Source organism: Rhinoderma darwinii, chromosome 9 (genome assembly GCF_050947455.1).
Source record: "Rhinoderma darwinii isolate aRhiDar2 chromosome 9, aRhiDar2.hap1, whole genome shotgun sequence".
NCBI lineage: Eukaryota > Metazoa > Chordata > Amphibia > Anura > Rhinodermatidae > Rhinoderma > Rhinoderma darwinii.
In genome coordinates this window covers 93,579,464-93,603,052 of record NC_134695.1, presented here as the reverse complement: position 1 = coordinate 93,603,052, position 23,589 = coordinate 93,579,464, and the positions used below count along the sequence as shown (strand labels likewise).

Below are 23,589 nucleotides of genomic sequence, written 5' to 3'. Positions count from 1 at the left end.
GAATCTATTGTCTGTCCTGTATATAAAGTGTCATGCGGGAGGCTGGGAGTTGTTTTTTGTGTCTATGAATTGTTTCTATACTGGAGTCGTATACATCAAGGCCAAAATGATTTAAGATAGGTCAGTGGTCTCCAATTTGTGGTTCAATGGGTTACAAAACTACAACTCCCAGCATGCCTGGACAGCAGCAGGTGAGACCATTGACGTAAAACATTGTCCTGTCCGAGAGGATCTGCGAGTCTCCTATTATTTACACCGCCTGAGATATTTTTCTGCCTTCGTCTCTCACCTGAGACATTCTGCCTATAGTACAATATCTCACTCTGTTCCCAAGAGCTCACAATCTAATTCCCTATCTCGTCTAAATACTAGTGTCCATTTTCTAGAAAGTCGATGAACCTTTCCATAAATGTTGCCCAGGTTAGATTTGAACCCAGGTCTCCTGGTCCTGATAAGTGAAGATGATTCCATAAGTTTTCACCCCCCCCTTGCCTCCGTTCCTGAGATGATCAGCCGGTCGCTTCCACATGACAGGTGACTTGCTCGGCTAGTTCTTGGTAGTACTGCATTAACTTAAGTGTAAATAAAATTCTTTTTTTTTTTTCTAACCTGTCACCTAGAAGAGATTTGTCCCCGAGGACGGTTCACCTGCACCGTGGCCTCCTGTTTATACCGGTTTATTCTTTCCTCTTCTGTTACATTTAATAGAAACATATTTCTGTAGACTTTTTATTAGTTATATATCTGTTTCTAGGCAGATCTGTGTCTTGGTACAGTTGGGAAGCTGTTAGGCCTCGTTCACACAGTGCAGATTTGGTGCAGTTTTATTTATGCAGTCTTTAAAGCCACAACCAGGAGTGCATCAAAAGGGAGGCGAAGTCTATAGGAATGATTATATGTGCTCTCTTTTTTTTTTTTCAAATCCACTCATGGTTGTGGCTTAAAAAACTGCACCAAAACCGCACTGTGTGAATACACCCTTACAGCCCCTTGAGGTGCGTTAGCGGTGGCCATATTTGTTGTCACTCAGCTTTCCTGGAAAAGGATATAGGGAGGGTGGGGTAGATGGTAGGTTTACCAGTGTATGGCTGGCATAAGGTATACATAGCTGTCCCAGTACATCAACCATGGGTCAGCCATGGTCCATAGTGGGTCCAATCTCTCCATTTTTTTATAAGATAAGTAGCAGGTCATTGCACATAGATTTTCCGACCTGTTCAAAAATCTATTTTGTGATTATTAAGCCACAGCTGCAGGCTGCTAGTGCATGCTAGGAGTTGTAGTTGCACAGTGTTTAGAGAGTCTCCGTTTGTGTTGGCCCCTGACCGGGTCGGATTAACCCCAGGTAGCCCATGCACCTGTAAATTTGCTGCTGGTGTCCTGCAGAGGGTGAGATGTCTACATAGGTCTATTCTAGTATCTCTGCTTCCTGTCGTGGCTTTGAATCACTCTCCTATAGGTGCTCTGCTAGTTAGGCCTTCATTTGTATAATAATAGAACCCCCTATATATGTAGTTGGTCTATTATAGATTAATGTAGTCACATTGAAAGATTAACTGTTCTGTGTGACACAACACGGGCATTGCCTGCCTATTTAAGGAGCCCTGACCCTAATGTTGGGAGTTGCTGATATCCATCACGTAGATGGAGATAAATCTTTCTGGAGGTTCTTGAGATATGTGTGAGAAAGTATCAATCAGGGTTTTTCTGGACTTCCTGACGGTCATCCGAAACTACAGTCAGAATGGCTGATAACAGGGAACAATAGGTTGACGTTGGGTTTCAGGTTTACTTTCCATTGACTAAGGGCCAGCACATGTTTTTGTTCAGCAGGACAAGTCTACTTTGGGCAATGCAAAAAGGGACCCCCCCCCCCCCGATCAACTGGGAGGGAATACCACAGTAAGTGCTGAATTCCTCTGCAGCGCCACCACAGGGGAAATGTAACATTACACATTTCTGCTACTGAACTCAATTGGCTGCATGTGCAATGCAAGGAAGTCCTGGACAGATTTATCCGTGCATAGCTGGAATAGCTGGGTGACCAGCCCTGTGGGGGCTGTAATGATGCTGGGCCTGGTGGGTGCATCCCATGTAGATGTCCTGATAAGAGGAGTGATCGTGGGTCGGGGCCATCTCCTCCTTGTAATCGCATATTCTGATGAATTCACCAAAAGTTTGTTCTGCAAAAATGAGATAAAATTAGAAGCGTGTAGGAAAAAATATACTTGTTACCATCGAACTTACTGGAGGTGTCTGACTATATAGATTGTCCATTTTATCTTAATCTATATGTCCTTTTAAGCTGTAGGATGTGACCGATGTGGCGTAACCAATAACGGCTGCCGGGACAGCGCCCATAGAGCTGAACTGGACAAATCTCAAGAGCCCTGGAGCCAATACGGCTAGGAATTTGCATTGTTTTCTATTGACTTCTATTAAAGTTTCTAATGTTGAGCCAACAAGATAGTCAAATTGGCTTCCCAAGGTCACCAGACAGAAACCCCCTTTAAGACCGTTATAGCCGCCATATCCAGGTGTGCGCCATATGCAAATGAATTGTCCAAGAGGCGCCATGTGGTGTTAGCTGTAACCACGTGGTGCCTCTTGTCTAAGCGGTTTACCATAGATTGTGGATGGCAGAGGTTACATTGTTCTTGTATCCTCTAATGGTTTGCTGTGTATTCACTGTAGTTTGCATTTTATTCATGCAACAGAAAGATCAGGATGAACGGTACTTTCTGAAATTAGGTATAGAGGAGTGCTGCGGAGGATAAGCTTTTGTCATTATATCATTTTTTAGAATATCTCATTTATATTGTTCCTTTTTATGTCTTTTTTTTTTTTCTAGGTTATCTATTGTGTTGCTTTTCTTCTTTGTTTTCCAGCTCGATCACGCTTGGTCTGTCACTTACCTGTGGACATGATTGTAGGTTGTGTTACCTGCTCCTTTTTTATTTTTGCACGTTCGTAGTACGTATCCCCCGATTATGCAAGTTCTCATGTCATAGACGACATAAGTAAAAAATGAGATGGGAACCGGATACCAGACTGGCACCGCTCACTTACTCATAATGGTGGCTGGCATGTTTTGGGTTGAGTCAATATTTTACAATACATTCGTGGTATGGGCATTGTGCCATTGTGGGAAGCACTACAGATGTAGGAAGAATCCAAGGAGACTTTAGGCATACTCCTGCCACTTGGGTCAATGAGATTAAGTGACGCTTCATTTGTACTGTATGTTGGAGAATTGTATAAATGGCAGTTCATTAGTATGGTGAAATACCTTTTAATCTGGCGTGTGATAATCCATAATTTATTTCCATTACAAGATGTATTATCTTTTTAGAAGGTACTGATTCTCCTTGCGGAGAACCAGTTGGAAGGAAGTCTTAAGGGCAATGCTCATTAGGAATATTAGGCAAATTAGCTCTCCATAAGGGATACAACTGTATCTAGTGCCACCTATTGGTGACTAACTGTAAATCAATATCTGACCCTCTATAGACCCTTGATGTATTTGTGGAAATTCACAGGATCAGACATTGAAGACTGTGCAAAGATTCTTTACTCTTACAAGACGTTAGATACACTTTTCTATGTCCATCCAATAGTCCAGAACATCTGATAACCTGGCATCTATCAGGTCTCATTGATGCCAGATTAAAGGATTTTTACTGCACATATTTATCATTATTATTGCAATTCCTCCTTTTACGAATAGAAGCGATCTCCCTGTAGCTTCCCAGCAGCCCGTCAGCAGTTTTATGGCAGTCTGTGTCTGCTGCTCCATAGACAGTGTACATGCTGCCATAAACAGTTCTTGATGGAACGTCATTTCCTTGCCTTTGTACTGGGAATGGGTATAACGAGTATAGTAGGGAATTGCCATTCATGCAATTCTCCAACTCTTTAAAGGGGAAACTACACTTGAATTTAGTTAGTTGCTTTATATTGTACTTGCTTCTGTATATCTGATGGTTTGGCTTGATTTACAGACTGTCATGTAAACTAAGAGGAACGAGCTGCGTTTCCTAATGTTGTTCCGTTCTCTGAGTAGCTGCAGTTTGATGGTTTTTGTTTTATTTTTCAATAATAGTTTTCATGTAGAACCAGATTTTCCCTCTTCTCCATCCGATTTAACAGGTGTTTCAGGTGACCGGGGTATGTAGTGCACGCATGTATATCTGTTATCATGGGACCTGGCTTGCCTTGTCAAGGTCATTCACTCTGCACGGTCGTCCTTGGTTTTGTACGAGGAGGAGTCAGATCTGGAGGGCTCGGAAGGAAATAGTGAGCCTAACAATGCAGATCACCCTCCTGGCCCACATACTTATACCCAGGGTCTACTGCTTTCCGTGCTGTTTTGATCTCGCAGTAACGGGACTCGTGAGGTCACGCAAGGGACTGGATCTAGTGGTTTCCCTTGGAAGTGACAGAATTTGATTGCAGAAATGGTGCCAGCTTCTTGAAAACCCTTGGCAGGTCCATTCACGTGGATGCCAAAACTATGGTCGGAGTTATTTTTGGATACAGATGCATTGTGTACCATCATCCTGTCAACACTACAGGGGAATGGAGAAAAAAAGTTAAATTCCGCTGCCATTTTAACGTCGCAGGGCTCAGTGGAAAGTGCTTTAGTACTCGCATGTTATTAATCCAGCCGCTGGCTTCCCTTGTAGATCACAAACTCCATTATAAGCTGGACTGACGTAGGTTTAAACTCCAAAGTATCTTAGCAGCCTAGAAAAATGCAGTCTCCAGCATAGAGCGTATTACTGAACGCTGAGTCCCACAAAGCTCTGGAGAGGATGGAAAATGAGCGATCCGGAGGACCAGAGCTTGTGCACTTTAACCTGTTTATTACCAGTAAGGATGCCATACATTAAACACTATTAAAAAAGAATGGAAATCCCAAACAGGGAGATGTTCTCCATCCCTGTACACTCCAGCTCTGAAAGTCGGCTGTCATACTCCTCTAAGGGGCTGGGGGCATCATTAAAGCCATTTCTCCATGATTCTGAGTGACCATGTAAGACTCCACAGACGTGCAAAGATCTGGTATTGTCAATAGTGTTCCTATTCTTAGACAATGGGCAAATATAAAGAGCACGTTAAAAAAAATATATGTTTCTCTAGGCATGCTAAATAACTCACTGGTGTGTTTACAGTACATTTTGGACATCATTTTGGAATTTATATCAAGATATAATCTTCATAGACGAGTACACTGCATTCCTGGTTTATATTCCAGAGCTGCATTCACAATTCTGCTTGTTGTCAGACACCCCCCTACAGTTTATCAGAGGAATAGCTAGTTTCTCCTGATCAGATTACCGTACACTTCCTGGGATTCAACTCCTCAGAGCAAACTCTGCAGACACTGAACAAGCAGGTAATCCTATGGGATTTAATTTTCAAAGCCTACAAAATTGTGAATCCAGCTCTGGAGTATAACACAGGCTGTAACTCCGGATCCGTACAGGATAAGTAATGTATGTACACAGTGACTCCACCAGCAGAATAGGGAGTGCAGCTCTGGAGTATAATACAGGATATAACTCAGGATCACTACAAGATAAGTAGACAGAGATGGCATATGGCTAGGCTATGCCATGGCTTTCAGGATCGGTGGGGGGGTCCGATTGCCGAGACCCCCACCGTTCCTAAGATAGAAGGGGCTTCAGTGATGAGTTAGTTTTTCCATATGCAGCACAGCTCCATTCACTTGCCATTACTTGCTGTGATGAGAATAACCCTTTAACTTTAAATGTATTCCGTAAAAGAGGGCTCAAAGGTGGACATGCCAAAGAAGATATTTTTTATTTTTTTATTTTTTTAATAAAAATGTACGGCTATTGAGGATTTTCATGTGTAGATACCATATTAAGATGACCTGATTACTAAGCCTCATGTCGGCTTTAAAATAATATTACGATGGTAAGTATATTCGTTATAGGGGTGTAGCAATAGTGGGTTCAGAGGTAGCAGTCGCAGCTGGTCCCTGGTGTCTGAGGGTGCCCAAATGCCCCTTTGCTAAACTAGAAGGCACCAGTAATATAAATGACACATGGTAGGTGGGGGCTCTGTTATAGATTTTGCCTTAGGGCCCAGTAGCTCCAAGTTACTACTTTGGGTTTTCTCATCACATATGGTGATTGTATATCGCTTTTGATGGAGCTGATCTGTAGTTCCCTGTAAACCATCCAATCCGAGCCTGAATGCACCAATGTAAACGTCCGACCCATAAACAGTTAATTATTTTATTTTTTTTGCAAGCCTTTATAGAAGCTGTTTTTTTAAACTAGCCAAACTTTTACACCATAAAAAACAAACTCGTCCAGTTAGAGTAAATTTTATGGGTGACTTGGAGGTTGTACCTGATGCTGTCACTAGTGCGGAGAGTGAGTGGTGTTGTTCTTTCACACAATGCTGCTGATAAGCTTTACAGCCACTATTTTACCAATGGTAATCCTGACAAGAAGCTGGGCCTCTTAAACCATGCTCAGTGACATTATGGCCTTAGACAAGGAGATTAACCCTCAACCCAAGAAACCTCGTAACATTCCTTCATTATCTCAGGGATTCTTATTACTGAGTGGTTGTGGACATTTCTTCATAATCTTCTCGAGTTTGTTACTGGTGCTTTGTTTGCTTGTAGTTTATAATTATTCTACTCTTACTGTAATGGAAATCCGCTCTCTATGAACTGACTACCTGCTGAACTTGTGCAGGGCTTGTGCATATATACAGCAGCCAGTCTGAACAAGCCGATCTTCAATGTAAAGCATGTGGAAGGGCAGAACAGGAAACCAAGATTCAAACTTGACAGGAGGTAGATTTCAGACTACTTCAACTCCCACCAGATGATATAGTTGAGCTGCGGTTGCTTCTCACAGCCATGTTCTAAAGGAGCAGAGTTAAGTTCTCCTAGGTTCGTGGTTCTCCTAGGTTCGTGGTTCTCCTAGGTTCGTGGTTCTCCTAGGTTCGTGGTTCTCCTAGGTTCGTGGTTCTCCTGGGTTCGTGGCTCTCCTGGGTTCGTGGTTCTCCTGGGTTCGTGGTTCTCCTGGGTTCGTGGTTCTCCTCGTTTGTACATTTCACGTGAATGGGACAGTGGTGCAATTCCTTGCATGGCCCCTACAAATGTAACGGCGCATGCAAGTACAAATGAGGAGGAAAAACATGTAAACTGCGGCGCGCATAGGATTGCCGCGGCCCCCTCAAACGGCTGATCGATAGGGGTGCCAAGAGCTGGACCCCCATCAATCTAATAATGATGGCCTTTTCCAAGGATAGGCTATCATTTTAGAAACCCGGATAACCCCCTTTCAGGTCAAAATTGGTGCAGCCCTAAAGGTATTAATGTATGTGTGCTTTTTTTTTTTTTTCTCAACTGGGAATTGTAAAATATTGTTCAGAGTATTCACTGTAAGGGTTAGCTGAATTGTTCTCTTGCCAGATACATGGCTCCTTCCAGAGCTGTGCGAACTGATCCCCGAGTTTGTAAGATGAGATTTTCGCCTTGGCACTCGGTTCCACGTACTGACTTGTGACTCCATCCAGCAGGCCATGTAGTAGATGGCCATGTATACGAGATCAGCGGCGCTCTGCGGGCCACTGGTTAATCCTCTATTAACTGTTGAGATGCACGGAGCTGTCAGTAAGGAACCTTTTAAATGAGAAATGGACTAGTCCTGGATGAGATCTGCGAGCCGTGCAGCAGAGATGAAAGAGTCCATTCACATTTGCAGCAGAGCTGGTTACTGGCCGTGTTCCATATACACAAGTTTACTTACGTTTCAGTCCTGAAAATACTGTCCTTTTGTAAGAAAATTGTCTGTTTGAATAAGCAGGATTAATGTGATGTGCGCCATATTTACTCAGGGTATCGTGTAGTTAAACGTCACAAGGTTTTCATATGGTCTCTCTTCTTCACGGCCTTGGCCGGCTGTAAACAGAATTGTTCAACATTACAGATCTCCATAGACTCGCTTGTATGATAGAAGGGAACCGTATTTACTGATGCGGATCTGATCTTCTATCAACCATTCTTATTGTCTAGTGAAGGTCTGGACAAACTCCAGGTAGGCATTGCTCCTAGGGATGTTGTGGTGGTGGTGGTGGGCCTAATTTTATCTGTTGTTTTTTTAATTTTTTTTATCTCTAATACGATCTGGACTAGTTGTCTTTTAAAGTCTACAGTGTTTTGCCTATCCCTTGTCGGCATTTGTAAGTTACCCTAACAGTGCTGAAATAATGAGTGTAGTTCTGTACCTTTAAAGGGTCTCTGTCACCTCCGAAAACCCCTTAAACTACAATGATCAGTTAATAGCTTAAAAGCCGCAGCTTCCGTATTCATAATTTTTATCTTTCGATTCCCTTGCATTCCCTCGCTGTAAACGGGCCGCACACTGTTGAGTCCTGGGAGTCCTCTCCATTATAATCGCTAGCTTAGGAGTCCTCTCTATGGATCAGCATGCAGCGCTTGGCCCGTTTGCAGGCTTATAGCGTGGGAATACAAGTGAGTACAAATATAAAAACTACAGATTCGGAATCGGTGCCTTTTTAAGTTTTATATACTGATTAATGTAATTTTGACAAGTGACAGTCTCTTTAAATAGCCTTGCAGAGTGCTGATCATAGGGCGTCGCATATTCCCCCTTCTGCAGCCTGACTACTTGGGCCCAATGCACACGACCGTAAAACCTCGGACCGTACTACGGTCCGCGGTTTACAGACCCATTCGGTTCTATTGGTTGCGGACACCTTTACATAGCGCTACGGATAGGTGTCCATGCCGTAGAACCGTGCCGGGAATTATGGAGCATGTCCTATTTTTCGTATTTTACGGGCCGTGCTCCCATTTTTTCTATGGGAGCACGGCCCGAAAATGCGGGCGGCCGTCAGAGGCTGGCCGTGCCAACATCCGTGGGTTGTGTTTACGGGCACGGTCTTGTCCATGGGGCCTAAGGCCTCATGCACACGGCCATGCCCGTAATCACGGTCCGCGATTGTGGGCACGGCAGGCCGCAGCCCGCATTCTCGGCCCATCCTCCCATACAAAGTATGGGAGCACGGCCCGTAAAACGCAAAAGATAGGACCTGTCCTATCTTTATCGGTACACTACTACGACAGGGACACCTATCCGTAGTGATACGGAAAGGTGTCCGCGGCCAATAGAAGTGGATGGGTACGTAATTACGAATAATTTTTATGGTCCTGTGCATGGGGCCAAAGGTGGCATATGCTGTAAACAGCTGTTGGCCAAACACTTCTTCAGCTCGCAGCTAACTTCTCTGACCTCGCTTGGCTAAACCTGCATGGAGACATCTGCTGAGAGGGGAGTGTCGGGGCTACCCCCATTAACATTAGATCATTGATCAATCCCGCCGAAATTGCCTCGTTCAGACGACTGATCTAATGCACATGGCCAGTTTAAAGTGGTGGCTCATGAAGACCACCCGTTTTTGTAATAATGCTGGCTTGCTAATCAGATGATCTTCACGAGTCTGTCTTCTAAGGGTATGTTCACACACACTAATTACGGACGTAATTCGGGCGTTTTTGCCCCAAATTACGTCCGACAATAGCGCCTCAATAGCGTTGACAAACATCTGCCCATTGAAAGCAATGGGCAGACGTTTGTCTGTTCACGCGAGGCGTATATTTACGCGCCGCTGTCAAATGACGGCGCGTAAATATACGCCCGCGTCAAAGAAGTGACCCGTCACTTCTTTGGCCGTAAATGGAGCCGTTATTCATTGACTCCAATGAATAGCAGCGCTAATTATGCCCGTAATGGACACGGTGTTCAAGCGCCTGCACATGCCGTTACGGCTGAAATTACGGGGATGTTTTCAGGCGGATACATCCCCGTAATTTCAGCCGTTACGGACGCTGTCGTGTGAACATACCCTAAATGCCACAGTGATCTTCTGGTATTGACTGAAGACTGTGGCTGGCCATACATTTCCTACAGGGGCAGATGATTCTGACCATGTAATGCATGCATGGATCGTGTCACCAATGTAGGAGCTGGTGATCATTAGCAGCTCTCTGCTCGTAGAGGAAAGAGGGGTGTCTTGAGCGGAGGACCACCCTCCTAATAAGGTATATGAAAGGGGGTTGTCTAAGTAAGAAAGGAGTTTCTATGGCGATTGCTACTACTGTAGGCCATTTATTGGGTGGAAACATAAACATTTAATGATGTACAATATATAAAATGGGCTCCTCCAACGCTTAGACCACGGAGACAAACAACTGAGACGATTTGCATATTTAGTTAATAGGCAAGGTTTTTTTTTTTTAAGATGGTGGAAACAAACTCCATGTCTGATTTTACTGGTACAGTTATTGTAGATTACAGGCCCCGTAATATGGAAAGCAATATAGTATTTTTATTAAAATGTATAAAAGTGAAACCACGGACAAGACTAAAACCAGCAAAACGAGGGAAGATATGATGGTACAAGTTGTCTGGGGACATATAATACTCTTTGAACTTCCTAAAATCGGAATATGGCCTGAAAATGCTAATACCGCATGTTCACACATTAAATATGCCAAGGAAGGCATCACAAGTACTTCATATGAGCCCACCAGTGAACCCTATTTGCGATAATCACTTTATTCTGTCGCTTACTATTACGGTGTCATTTGGGCTATTAGTATCCTTTGCAAGACTACAATTCCCAGCATGCTGTGACAGCCACCTGCACTGCCGCATGTAATACTACATTTCTCCTGTAGTGGTCGCTGCTGGGAAAATGAAGTGATGGCATCTTTACTAGTAAAACCACTGTTTGCTGTGGGTCTTGGGAGACATCACTGCAGCAGTTCCCACATTGAAAGAGTTGTCTGAGACGAGGCCTTAAACCTCCAATCCGTGCAAACATCTTAATATTTTGTAATATAACAGGTTGATCGTTTTTTATTTAGGCCTTCAAAAAAGAATAGATATCCAATTGCCTTCGTCACAACACCCAAAAAACATGTCTTACCAATCCCAGATAAAGCTGATAAGAGCAGAGTTTCCTTTAAGAACTTATAACCGCTCATGTTTTCATGGATTCCTATGTTAAACAGGGCAATTACAACAAATCCCCTGTGCAAAATGACGGACATCTTTAAACGTGGCCTCGAGAGGGGAATGTGCATAAAGGGTTAAGAACTCCGGAGCGTGGCGGAGCCTCTCCTCATCTACAGTAAACGTTGCGTTGTTTTGTAGCCGAGCCTTTGCATGTTTTGGAAATAGTTTTATACACAGGGAAACACACGGTGACATGGACACGCGGCCTGCGATTTCCTTTTGATGACGCTGGTGTCTATTACTGTGTCGTATACACTGGCATCTGTGCCACACTAGCCTTTCCTCGTGAATATGCCCAAGGAACCTGATCTTGTCTGAGCTTCGTGCAGGTTTAAATCCCTGCACGATTGACGCCAACTAAATATACTGTAATGGGAAGTTTAGCTCTTGACAAGCTGGTGACGATGAATATCTTTATTGCCTTCTTGCCTTGGTTACTATTAAACCAAGAAGCCGTTAATGTTGTCCTCTGTCCTTAGATTCTCGGCGTATACGTGTGAAGGAGCTATAAGGGAGGGGAATCTGCATTGTTAATCTTTAGCGTTTTGTCGGCGTACCATCATCCCCTGCATTCCTTAAATACTTTGTTGGCTTTGGAAGTGGCTTGGCTCTACATGGGGTACTTTAACCCCTAGCTGCCAGTCCACATAGGGTTACTGTGAGTAAGGTGTATCAAAGGAGACATAAGAAACATATCTTAGATTATTTTTGAATTTATGGATTGCTTCATGAGAAATGTTGTATCGTATTGACTTCTAATAAGGCCTCATTCACACGACCGTGTTCGGTAAGTGATACAAGGACCGCATGTCGGCCGCATTTCCTGGACCGAACACCGTACAGGGAGCCGGGCTCCTAGCATCATAGTTATGTATGAGGCTAGGTGTCCCTGCCTCCCAGTGGGAATACTGTCCTGTACTGAAAAACCATGTGCACGGTCCGTAATTGCGGCACAGATGGCCGTGGAGTTTCATCCGTGGGCCGTCTGCAATCCTGTACTGTACACACAGAAGATGTGCAATTGGGCCAGACCGTAAAATGACTTGTCCTGCGTTTTTGCGGTCCACAATTGCGGCCCCCGCACGGTCCGTGTAAACAGTGTGTATGGTCCCAAAGAAATGCATGGATCCGCAATTTGTCCGCATTTTTGCGGTTGAATTGCGGCAAGAAGTACATTGTTCCTCCATCCGGCCATTTATAAGTAGAAAGCGGCAACTGCAGCTCCGAAGACATGGAGTAAGCAAATATCTGCTGGCCCTGCGGATGGAGAATGTGGGTGGATCGCAACGCAGACATAACTATATCACTCGTACTGTAAATATTGACAAGACAAATATATCTATAAACCTAACACAGAGGTAGACATGATGGGTGTTTTTTTTTGTTTTGTTTTTTTTATAGTATGTTGCACTTTAATTAAAATTGAATAACAGGAAAGCAACAGTTAAAAGGATAGTCCCAATAGGACATTGCACTGTTGTCCTAGTAACATCATTGAGGGTGTCTACTGCTTGGGATCTCTTCTGTTAGCCAGAGTGGATACTGTCATCTGCTCTGGCAGACTCGGCAATACCATTTATTACATAGTCGCCCATTTATTTGAATGAGAGTCATGTAATACTACCGGTCACCTCTCCTGACTTGTCTAGATTAATGAATACTTGTATTTCCCATGAAATAACAATTCTGGAATCTATTTTATTAGAATTCTGAGCTATGACGTTCCTCTGTTATACTTCCTAGAAATGTATGAATAAATTAAAACTGGCTGTTACCATTCCCTTGTCAAAAGGGGCGTGTCACTACAGTCTCACTCTGTCAACACTGATTGGACATTCAGTAGGTGTAGGGACAACCCCCAACTAGTAACCTGCAATGTGCAATGGTCCTGAAAATCTCACTGGTTAATTGCCAGGAGTAGCTTTGATATGAGAGAATAAAGGGCAAAAAAAATTCTGTATAACTTATGACACAATCGTAGACCACATTACTACAAGTAGAGTGTGATGACAGGTGTGTTTGTAGTAACGTGTGTTTTTAAATGTCAGTTATGGAGTACTCCTGTCCGAACCCAGAGTGTTTCTCCGAGCAGGTTCGATTGCCCTTCATTCCTAACAAACCCATGTCTGGCATTGCCTCGCTGTCTTCCCTTTTGCAAGTTTAGGGGGTTATGTGACTTCTGCATGTTGCCACATTTCAGCTTCTTAACCCGCTTCTGCCAATGTACTTCATGTGTGACTGTATGGATGTGGGCAACCTCCTACTGTTCCCTTAATATCAGTGATGCGTACAAACCCAAAAGATTAGGCATCAGGGGCAAATTTCTAGGCTCATTGGCTACCTGTCTCCAAGGATTTGTCTAGTCCTGCTTTAGATTAGGGCATCTGTAAAACAGTCTATGAAAGCTGCCCACCAAAGACCAGAGAAGTACTCCAATTAGAAGCTGGACCCTACAACGCCACAAGGAAGTGTTGAAGTAGATTCCATAATATATTCCCTAATCTTTCAGTCCCTTTTTACCAGGATCAAACGTTTTTACAAACAGGAGTTGGCACAGCTGCTTGCAGGCTTTGCACTATAGCTCTGTTAAAAGGTTACCTATCTCCACAATGATCTCTAGACTTAGGACCGTGTGGATTCGGTAGGGGTCCGCTAGATGAGAGTTGCAGCTAAGGCTCTGTTTACACTAGCGTTGTGACTTCAGTTTAGAACAGCGACATGACGGACATGTTGGATGACTTGGATCGGTTTTCAGATGAATACTGGCGAATCCCAACGGACCTTTAAGTTTAACTGGGTCTATTGGGGTGGGGTTACAGGATTTTTGGTGACAAGAATTGTGCTGCGGTCTTTTTTTTTTTTTTTTCAGTGGAGACACACGATAGAAAACAGTTAGGGACTAGTGACAGATGTGTCTAGTCCTCGTCTACAGCTGACCCCTGACCATGGACATAGGTCTTTTTATCCCAATATTGGGGTGACGGGTCCATTATAAACTATAGTTACATCCTATAAACTGAACGTAGGTGACGGCTAGATCTAAAGTGAGAGGATCGTCCATCGACACTTACAATCGAATTGGCCATATACCGTTATATCTTATCACTAGGGAATCATCAACTTTCCTTTTGTAGAAATGTCATGGTGTCAAACAAGCCAGATTGTAGTGATCGCCACGTGTACACCGGAATCAAGTTATGCACCAATATCAGTCACTGGTCGGTGTTATTATGGTAGGTAGTTATCATAGTAGCCCAGTCCAGATGGATATTTGCCACGTCATGGCGTCTATGCCCAGCCTTGTATGATTCAGCGTAGAAAGACTATACTCATAAATATACATTTCCCATCTATGGGTTGTGTTTAATATTCCACGTCACCTGAGCCAAGCAAATACCAATAGTAATGAATGGAAATATAATGGTTTTATAGACTGGATGTATCCTTATTTTTAATGTATTCCCTCTACTGGTTAGATTTGTTATGGAAGTAGTAGTGGGCCATAGAGGGGAAGGGTCTCACCTTGGTCTGGTTGACTTGGAGGCCTCTCTTTCTTTCCATTCCCCCAACTTCTGGCCATATTATCGTAGTCCTGTACAGATTTGGGATCATTGCGCCAAAATGCACAGCGTCCTCTGCCAATCTAAACCTCCATAGCACTGCTGACTTGGTTGTGACGTCGCTGCAAAATGCTTAAATAACATCATGCGTTTCCAACTCTTTACTTTCTCACCATGAAAGTATAGAGGACTGCAGAGCATCGCGTGGCTCCGAAATATTTTCTTTGGTATCTCCTTATGTTATTTTCATATATTTTTTTTCTTGTATTATGGGTCATTGAAAGTTTATAGAACTGTTTGTTGCCTTGTGAATAGTTCACATACTTTTTACAAATAGGCTCCACGTTTTCCTTTCCGGATATTGATGGCTAAAAATATTCCATGGTTGCTGTGACATGGATTGTAAGCTCTTGAGGTTACTGGCTGCTTTGCTGTGAATGTTCACTGAATTTGTGAGATTTGCGAGTTTATGGGATGTAAATGTGCTATAGATCATAATGTTTAATTTATGACTAACAAAGCCATTTAGTGTGCCTATCACCGACGCGTTCAAAAGGGCATTTACCCCCTTGAAATGTAGTACTCCTAATTGTGTCAGTCTTCCTTGTACAAAGTATTTATCTGTCTACGTCTGCTACACAAGGAATGCTGGGAAACAACCGCTAGTGGCATCCATTACAGCATACATCCCAAATCGCGGGAGGTTTGAAAGGGATCCTGTATGGGTCTCAAAACTGCTGACATGGTGATGTAGACGAGGGAAAGGGCATCTTAAACGTACCTTTTTGTTCTCGGTCTTGTAAGTTGCATGACCGAGCAAATGATTTTTAATTCCCCCAGCGTGACGATCCCAAGTGCCACTGAGGCGGGACTTCATGTGCAAGTGCTCCTGCCACGCCCCTCTGCTCAGAGTGACGGCTCCGGATTGGGTGCGAGAGCCATCACTCAGAGCAGAGAGTGGCGCTTGCGACCACTGCGCCAGAGCAATCAAACGTCGGAGAAAAAAGGTAAGTTTTAAATGCCCCTCTACCTTCTAACCCTGTCAGCAGTTTTGAGACCTTACAACTGCTGACAGATCCCCTCCCAGTTCCGCTGTTAACACCCCAGAGCTGCTTTGAAACGTCCACATTTAGTCAAATATTCATAAGCATTTCCTATTATGACCCCGTTTGCGGGACTGTTGAGAGGTATGATTATAGTGACGATAGGTAGAGGCAAAATCTGTTCCAGGACTCTCACCCCCCCCCCCCCCCCCTAACATTACAGGCAGTTGTGTGCACATTACACAGTCTATATTTAATAGTAATTAGTTACTTTCTTTTTCTATACTCTTATATTGCAGATATCATTTAGTGTCCTCATGCCACAACTAGCTCGGGCAGCAGGGGAGGTTAAATATATAATGCCACGGTCTAAATTTTTTCCCTGGAATTGCAATTTAAAAGGGCCATCTTTGCTGGTCAAAAGAAGACTACGGGAATTCAAACTGCCCTATTAGACGACTTATCCTGCTCGACTAAGAGGGGTGGATGGCGATCGCATGGTATTCTTCTCCAACTCATAGGTAGTAGATGAATGGCTCTCCCGCAGATTCAGGCCTTCAAGACTCTGATTTCTTGCAGCCGATCTGTACCACGGCCCCATAGGGGTGAGTAATGACCTCAATCTGATTCTGCGATTACTTGAAACTACTGAGGATCCGCCGTATCCCGTCACATCTTTAAATCGCATTCTGATTTGGAAGAGCTACCTACTTTCTTTACTTGACCACTTTTCTACTTTTCATCACCATGACATTTGGCACTTCTGGAGCAAAATACCTACTAAAGCTGCATCCACTGCCATTTACATCATAAGACGCTTCTTAGGCCTCATGTGCACGGCCCGTGGTTACGGACATGGCTGACTGCAAAGTGTAGTCCGTGTTCCGTCCGCAATCGCTGACTATGCACACAAAAGATGTGCATTAATTTCAATGGTGCCGGACTGCAATTGTGGACCGTAAAATGACTTGTCCTGAGTTTTTGCAGTCCACAATTGCGGCCCCCACGCGGTCCGTGTAAACCACGGTCGTGTGTATGGGCCCATTTAAATTAATAGGTCCGCACTTTTGCGGATGAATTCTGGACGCAAAAACACGTTTGTGTGCATGAGGCCTAATCTTTGCAGTTTATTCGTAGACTACTATATGCTATTACTATGGACCTTTATTACATCTCGCGATATGGATGGACGATAACATTGATCTTTCTTCGATCCCAATGCGGTCCCCTTAGCAAATGTCCTCTATTGTTTGTGTAGCCACAGTTTCCCAGAGCCACACGAGCTCCCTCCATTTATCGTTGCTACATAAATCTATTTTACTTTTTAGAACTCGGTTTACTTTATCCAGGTCTTTTTTTGATCTAGTTCGATATGATCTGGATATTTGTTTGGTTCGTGTTCTCTGTTTGTTTTCAGTCGTAATATCTTCATCCTTGTTTTGCAACGGATTTCCATGTGTGGTCTCACAAATGTACGCTTTATCGTGTATTTTGCATTTTTTTTTTTTTTTAATGCAAGTACTTGCTCTTATATCTCTGAACACGCCTGCATTTTATGAGATTTAGGCCTCATGCACACGACCGTATTTTTTCCCATCCGTAAATACTGGCGTAAATACGGGTCCGGTGTCACACGTATTCCACCCGTTTTGCACCAGTATTTACGAACCCGTGCTCGTAAATATGGGTCCGGTGTCACCCGTATTCCACCCGTATTTACGAGCACGTTTTTGGCGGCAAAATAGCACTGCACTAATCGGCAGCCCCTTCTCTCTATCAGTGCAGGATAGAGAGAAGGGACAGCCTTTTCTGTAATAAAAGTTAAAGAAATTCATACTTACCCGGCCGTTGTCTTGGTGACGCGTCCCTCTCTTCACATCCAGCCCGACATCCCTGGATGACGCGGCAGTCCATGTGACCGCTGCAGCCTGTGATTGGCTGCAGCGATCACATGGCCTGAAACGTCATCAGGACGTCGGGCCGGATGTCGAGAGGGACGCGTCACCAAGGCAACGGGCGGGAGACCGGACTGGAGGAAGCAGGAAGTTGTCGGTAAGTATGAACGTCTTTTATTTTTATTTTTTACAGGTTTATACTGATCGGTAGTCACTGTCCAGGGTGCTGAAAGAGTTACTGCCGATCAGTTAACTCTTTCAGCTCCCTGGACAGTGACTATTTACTGACGTCGCTTAGCAACGCTGCCGTAATGACGGGTGCACACATGTAGCCACCCGTTATTACGAGAGCTCCATAGACTTCTATGGACTGTCCGTGCCGTTATTACGGCCTGAAATAGGACATGTTCTATCTTTTTAAACGGCACGGGCACCTTCCCGTGAGAAAACGGGAAGGCACCCGTCGCCAATAGAAGTCTATGAGCCCGTTATTACGGGTCGTGATTACGACCCGTAATAACGGGAGTTTTTACGGTCGTGTGCATGAGGCCTTACTTTGTGACGTGTCTGACGTAATATTTATGTAATGAACTATGAAAAGCCTTGGGACTCCGTGCAAAAGCGGCATGGTTTTTTCCAAAATTTGTAAGCATAACCCCATGCACATTTGTCTCCTGAAAAACCTTTAGGCCTCATGCACACGACCATAGCCATGTGCACGGCCCTGATTTTCGCGTCAGCCAGCCACGGAGTGACACCCGTGAGCCGCCCGCAAATTGCGGGCCGTGCACATGGCCGTGTCCATTATTTCCTATGATCCTGGACCGCAGAACACGGGCGTAATAAGATATGTACGTTCTTTGTGCGGTCCGGGCTCCTGGGCCATGCACGGACCGTGGAAACCACGGTCGTGTATATGGGCCCATAGGAATGAATGGGGCCGTAATTGCGGTTGAAATTGCGGCTGCAAAAGCACGTTCGTGTGCATGGGGCCTTAGGCCTTATTCACATGAGCATGCCCGATTTGCGTCCGCAATAAATGCACCCCTTTTCATTTTTTTTATGTCCATATGTTATACGTTTATCCCACACGCAAAAACGAAAGTTTTGAGATTTTTTTTTGTCTGTTCTTTTTAGCATCACTTGTCAACGGATCCATGAAAATGGTCAGCACACAGCACGGCTGTCCGTTTCTTTTACGCGCCCATAAAGTTCAAGGCAACTCTGGTATGCAAAAACGGACCAGAATAGGGCATGCTGTGAGTTTATCGCAACGAACACGCTCCGCTAAAAAAACGGATGTGGGAATAGCCCCATTGGCTTGTATGTCTGTGTGTTGTCGGTTGTTAAAACGGACATAGAGAGGGTTGGAAAATAGGAGGAAACCTTGCTGGTATTCCTATAAAAGCCTCATTTAAATATGTACCGTTCTACCGCTTCTAATATATATATATATCTCTTCCTTAGCGAAAAGTTAAACATTTCCAAAATCCTTGCCGATTTCTGTTGCGGGTAGGATTAAAAGGGTTTTCCCATAATCCTAATTTCTCACCTATACACAGGATAGAATTTGTTACTTTTCACCTGTATTACAGCGCGAGCACACAATACCTCACTCCAACCCCTGTTACCGAGATAGCTTTGCCGTGTCACATTTGTGTGTTGGTTTAGAGAGTAACTGGACTTTTTGCAAACTTTTGTTATGTCCTAGAGACGTATCAAAAGTTTAGACTGATGGGGCTCCAGATACTGAGACCCCCACCGTTGCTGAAACCTAGATGCAGAAGCGCTCAGCTGAGCACCCTGCACCTTCTGCTGTGATCGGCGCTCCTAGACGTGCTATGTGAGCCGTCTTCAGCCTGACCGGTAGTGCCGAGCCTGACCGGTAGTGCCGATCACAGCCAATGGTCCAGGGTGCTCCGCTGAGCGCTTCTACACCCTCGTTTCAGTGATGGTGGTCCCCGGACCCCCACCGATCTAAACTTTTGATTATATCTCTCACATGTCAAAAGTTGCTGACCGTACAGATACTTTTTACTATTCACCTGTGCTCCAAGAAAATGAAAAAAATATTTAGCCAAAGTGTATAAAACAAAACAAAAATATTTACCCTTTAGGCTACGTTCACACAGAGTATTTTGGCGCTGTTTTTGACTCGGATACCGCCAAAAAACTTCTGAAATCTTCTCCCATTGATTTAAATGGGAGGCGGAGGTGTTTTTTTTTTTTCCCGCGAGCGGTTTTCGACATGCCCTATTTTCGTCCGTCCGTCTCTGACCTCCCATTGACATCAATGAGAGACAGTGTTTTTTGTGGCATTTTTTGCCCACGGCGCTCAATGGCCGTGGCCGAAAAACGCAGCGAGAAACGCGGCAAACAGTGTGCAGGCAGGTCAAAAGCTGCAGATTTTTTCACCTGCAAAAAAAAAAATCTGTGTGAACAGGGCCTTTGGGTCAGTTAACACTGAGTTTTTTTTTTACGCGGAAGCAGCATCAAAAAATGTGCCAAATAACGGCTGAAAATGCCTTCCATTGATTTTCATGGGGAGACGGAGGCGTTTTTTTTTCCCCGCGAGCGGGAAAAAGAAGCGACACGCTCTGTCTTCGGGCATTTACGTCTCTGACCTCCCATTGACATCAACGGGAGGAAGAGAAAGCGTATTTGGCAGCGTTTTTTGCCCGCGGCGCTCCATGCCCGTGGGCGAAAAAGCCGCAAAATACGCAGCAAACGTTGTGCAGGCAGATCAAAATCTGCCTCAAAATTCCAGACGGAGTTTTGAGGCAGAATTTTCTGGCTGCAAAAAACTCTGTGTGAACATGGTGAAATTATGCTGTGGACATTTAGGCCTAGTTCACGCAGAGCATTTTGGAAACGCCTGAAGAAAGGACATGACGCTTCTTCCCGCGAGCAGGAAAAAAACGCTGCCGCTTCCCATTGAAATCAATAGGAGGCGGTTTCGTAAGTTTTTTGATGCGGTTTCTGATCCGGCTTCTGCGTCAGAAACAGCGTAAAAAAACACTGTGTGAATATACGCTTAGGCATCCAAAGGGCTTGGTCCTGAAAGTGTAAATGCTGGCCATGATATAAAGGTGTCAGAACACCCAGCCCATCGAGGCTTACTGCATTTGGGGTTGCGTAGCCGCAGACCGGTCAGAGTGCCCCTGCCTATAATGGGCACCTGAGTATTATAACTGGACCATGGAGCAATGGAAGAAGGCGGCCTGGTCTGACCAGTCACTATTTCTTTTACATCATGTGGACAGTCGGGTGCATGTGTGTAGCACACCTGGGGAAAAGATGGCACCAGGATGCATTATGGGAAGAAGGCAAGCCAGCAGATAGTGTGGTGCTCTGGGAAACCTTTAGTCCTGTCATTCATGTAGATGTAACATGCATCACCTACCTGAACATTGCTGCAGACCAAGTACACCCCGTCATGGCAGCGATATTCCCTAATGTCTGTGCCCTCTCTCAGCAGGATAATGCCCCCCTGCCGTACTGCAAACATTGTTCAGGAATAGTTTGAGGAACATGAAAAAGTGCTGAAGGTGTTGATTTGGCCTCCAAATTCCACAGATCTCAATCTGATTGGAGCATCTGTGGGATATGCTGGAGAAATAGGTCTGATCCCTGGCGTCCACACCTCACAACTTCCAGGATTTAAAGGGGGTTTTCGGATCATGGACATTTATGACATATCCACAGGACATGTCAGATGCAGGTCTCTCCTCTGGGACCCGCACCCATCTCTAGAAGGGGGCCACCTAAACCCTGTTCTACCGCTCTGTGCTCCAGCTGACTTGTGTGATTTACGACTATGAATTACCGGAATAGCGCCGCTGAGCTACGCTGTTTCTGTAAGTCCCATAGAACTGAATGGTAGTTACGGAAACAGCATAGCTCACATGCTGCGCTCTTTTCATAGCTGACATTCACTACTATGGGAGTTACGGAAATGGCGTAGTTCAGCGAGCTACGCTGTTTTCTTCTTCATGGACGGAAAGTACACACTTCAGCCGCAACACACAGTGGTAGAACAGGGTTTAGGGGGCCCCGTTCTAGAGATGGGTGCGGGTGGTGGGACCCGCATATATCTGACATTTATGACATCTCCTATGGAGATGTCATAAATGTCCCTGATGGGAAAACCCTTTTAACCCCTTAATGACCGGGCCATTTTGCACGTTAATGACCAAGGATTATTTTTTGTTTTTTCACGGTTGCATTCCAAGAGTCGTAACTGTTTTTGTATTCCGTCTATATAGCCGTATAAGGGCTTGTTTTTTGCGGGACGAGTTGTATTTTGTAATTGTACCATTTTTAGATGCTTATAACATATTGATTAACTCTTATTAACTTTATTTTAGGAGAGAATTGAAAATAAGCAGCTATTCCAGCATTAATTTTCACGTTACAAATTTACGCCGTTTACTATGCAGCGTAAATAACATGTTCACTTTATTCTATGGGTCAGCACTATTACGGGGATACCAAATATGTAAAGGTTTTATGTTTTCCTACGTTTGCACAATAAAAACCCTTTTAGAAAAAAATTACTTGTTTTTGCATCGCCGCATTCCAAGAGCCGTAACGTTTTTATTTTTCCGTCGATGTGGCCGTATGTGGGCTTGATTTTTGCGGGCCAATGTGTAGTTTTCATTAGTACTATTTTGGGGTACATAGGACTTCTAGATTAATTTTTTATGGGGGGAATGGGAGAAAAGAGAGAATTTTGCCGTTGTTTTTTGCGGTTTTTTTGGACGCCGTTCATCCGGCAGTTTAATGTGTTCATTTTATTGTTCAAGTCGTTCCGATCGCGGGGATACCATATAAGTGTATGTGTTATTTGTTTTGACACTTTTACTAAATAAAACCACTTTTTGGGCAAAAAAAGTAGTTTTATTTGATTTTCACTGTAATTATTTTTTTTTTTTTCACCAACTTTATTTAACTGATTGCCATTTTTTCTTTTAGTCCCACCAGGGGACTTCACTATGCGATGTGCCGATCGCATATATAATGCTTTGGTATACTTAGTATACCAAAGCATTATTGCCTGTCAGTGTAAAACTGACAGGCAACCTGTTAGGTCATGCCTCCGACATCGCCTAACAGGCAGATGCTGAAGACAGACCTGGGGGTCTTTGTTAGACCCCCCTGTGCCATGGAAACCCGACGGCGACCCGCGATTTTTTTGCGGGGGCGCCGATCGGGTGACAGAGGGAGCTCCCTCCCTCTGTCAAACACATTAGATGCCGCTGTCACTATTGACAGCGGCATTTAATGGGTTAAACTGCCGGAATCGGAGCGCGCTTCGATTCCGGCAGTTGCAGCAGGAGCCAGGCTGTGTATAACAGCCGTGCTCATGCCGCTGATCGCGTGGGTACAGTTTCAGTACTCGCGCCATCACAGGACGGATATATCCGTCCTCCTGCGCGAACTAGCAGCTGCTGAGGACGGATATATCCGTCCTTCGGCGTTAAGAGGTTAAAGGGGTAGCCTGGTTTTTATTTGTTTTTGTTTATTTGTAGAATCGGACATTATCCAGTTTTCTAACATACATGTATTTTTAAAAAAAATCTGCTAACACACCTTATTAGTGTTTAAGCCCTAAAAAAAATCAAAAGCAAAATCTTCAAAATATACATGTAGATATGTATGGAGTCCTGTATTCTGCTTGGAGGACACACAGGCAGTCATAAAAGGGAGATTTGGGTTATTGCTGTATATGTGGGTCCATAGGTCCAATGTTGGATCATAATAATAAAAAATAAGTGTTTGTCTATAGTTGCCAAAATTCTTGTAGAAAAGAACTAATAAAAAATACAATTAAATTGTGAGATCCTAATAAATATTACAGATGAAAACATTGAAACACAGGAAAATGTAGCTGTTGATGGAGGTAAAATGTATCACTGTACAAGCCCTTGTGAGGGCCGGACTGACTCAGTAGAATTCTCAAGGTTCCTGGATGCAATCTCGTACAATAGGTCACATT

The 23,589-nt window shown here is 44.1% G+C and overlaps 1 protein-coding gene across 4 annotated transcripts in view; it reads left to right on the top strand.

Moving 5' to 3' along the window:
* NFAT5 (nuclear factor of activated T cells 5) overlaps positions 1-23,589 on the top strand; it is a 66,008-nt gene that overhangs the window by 810 nt on the left and 41,609 nt on the right. The window lies entirely within an intron of this gene.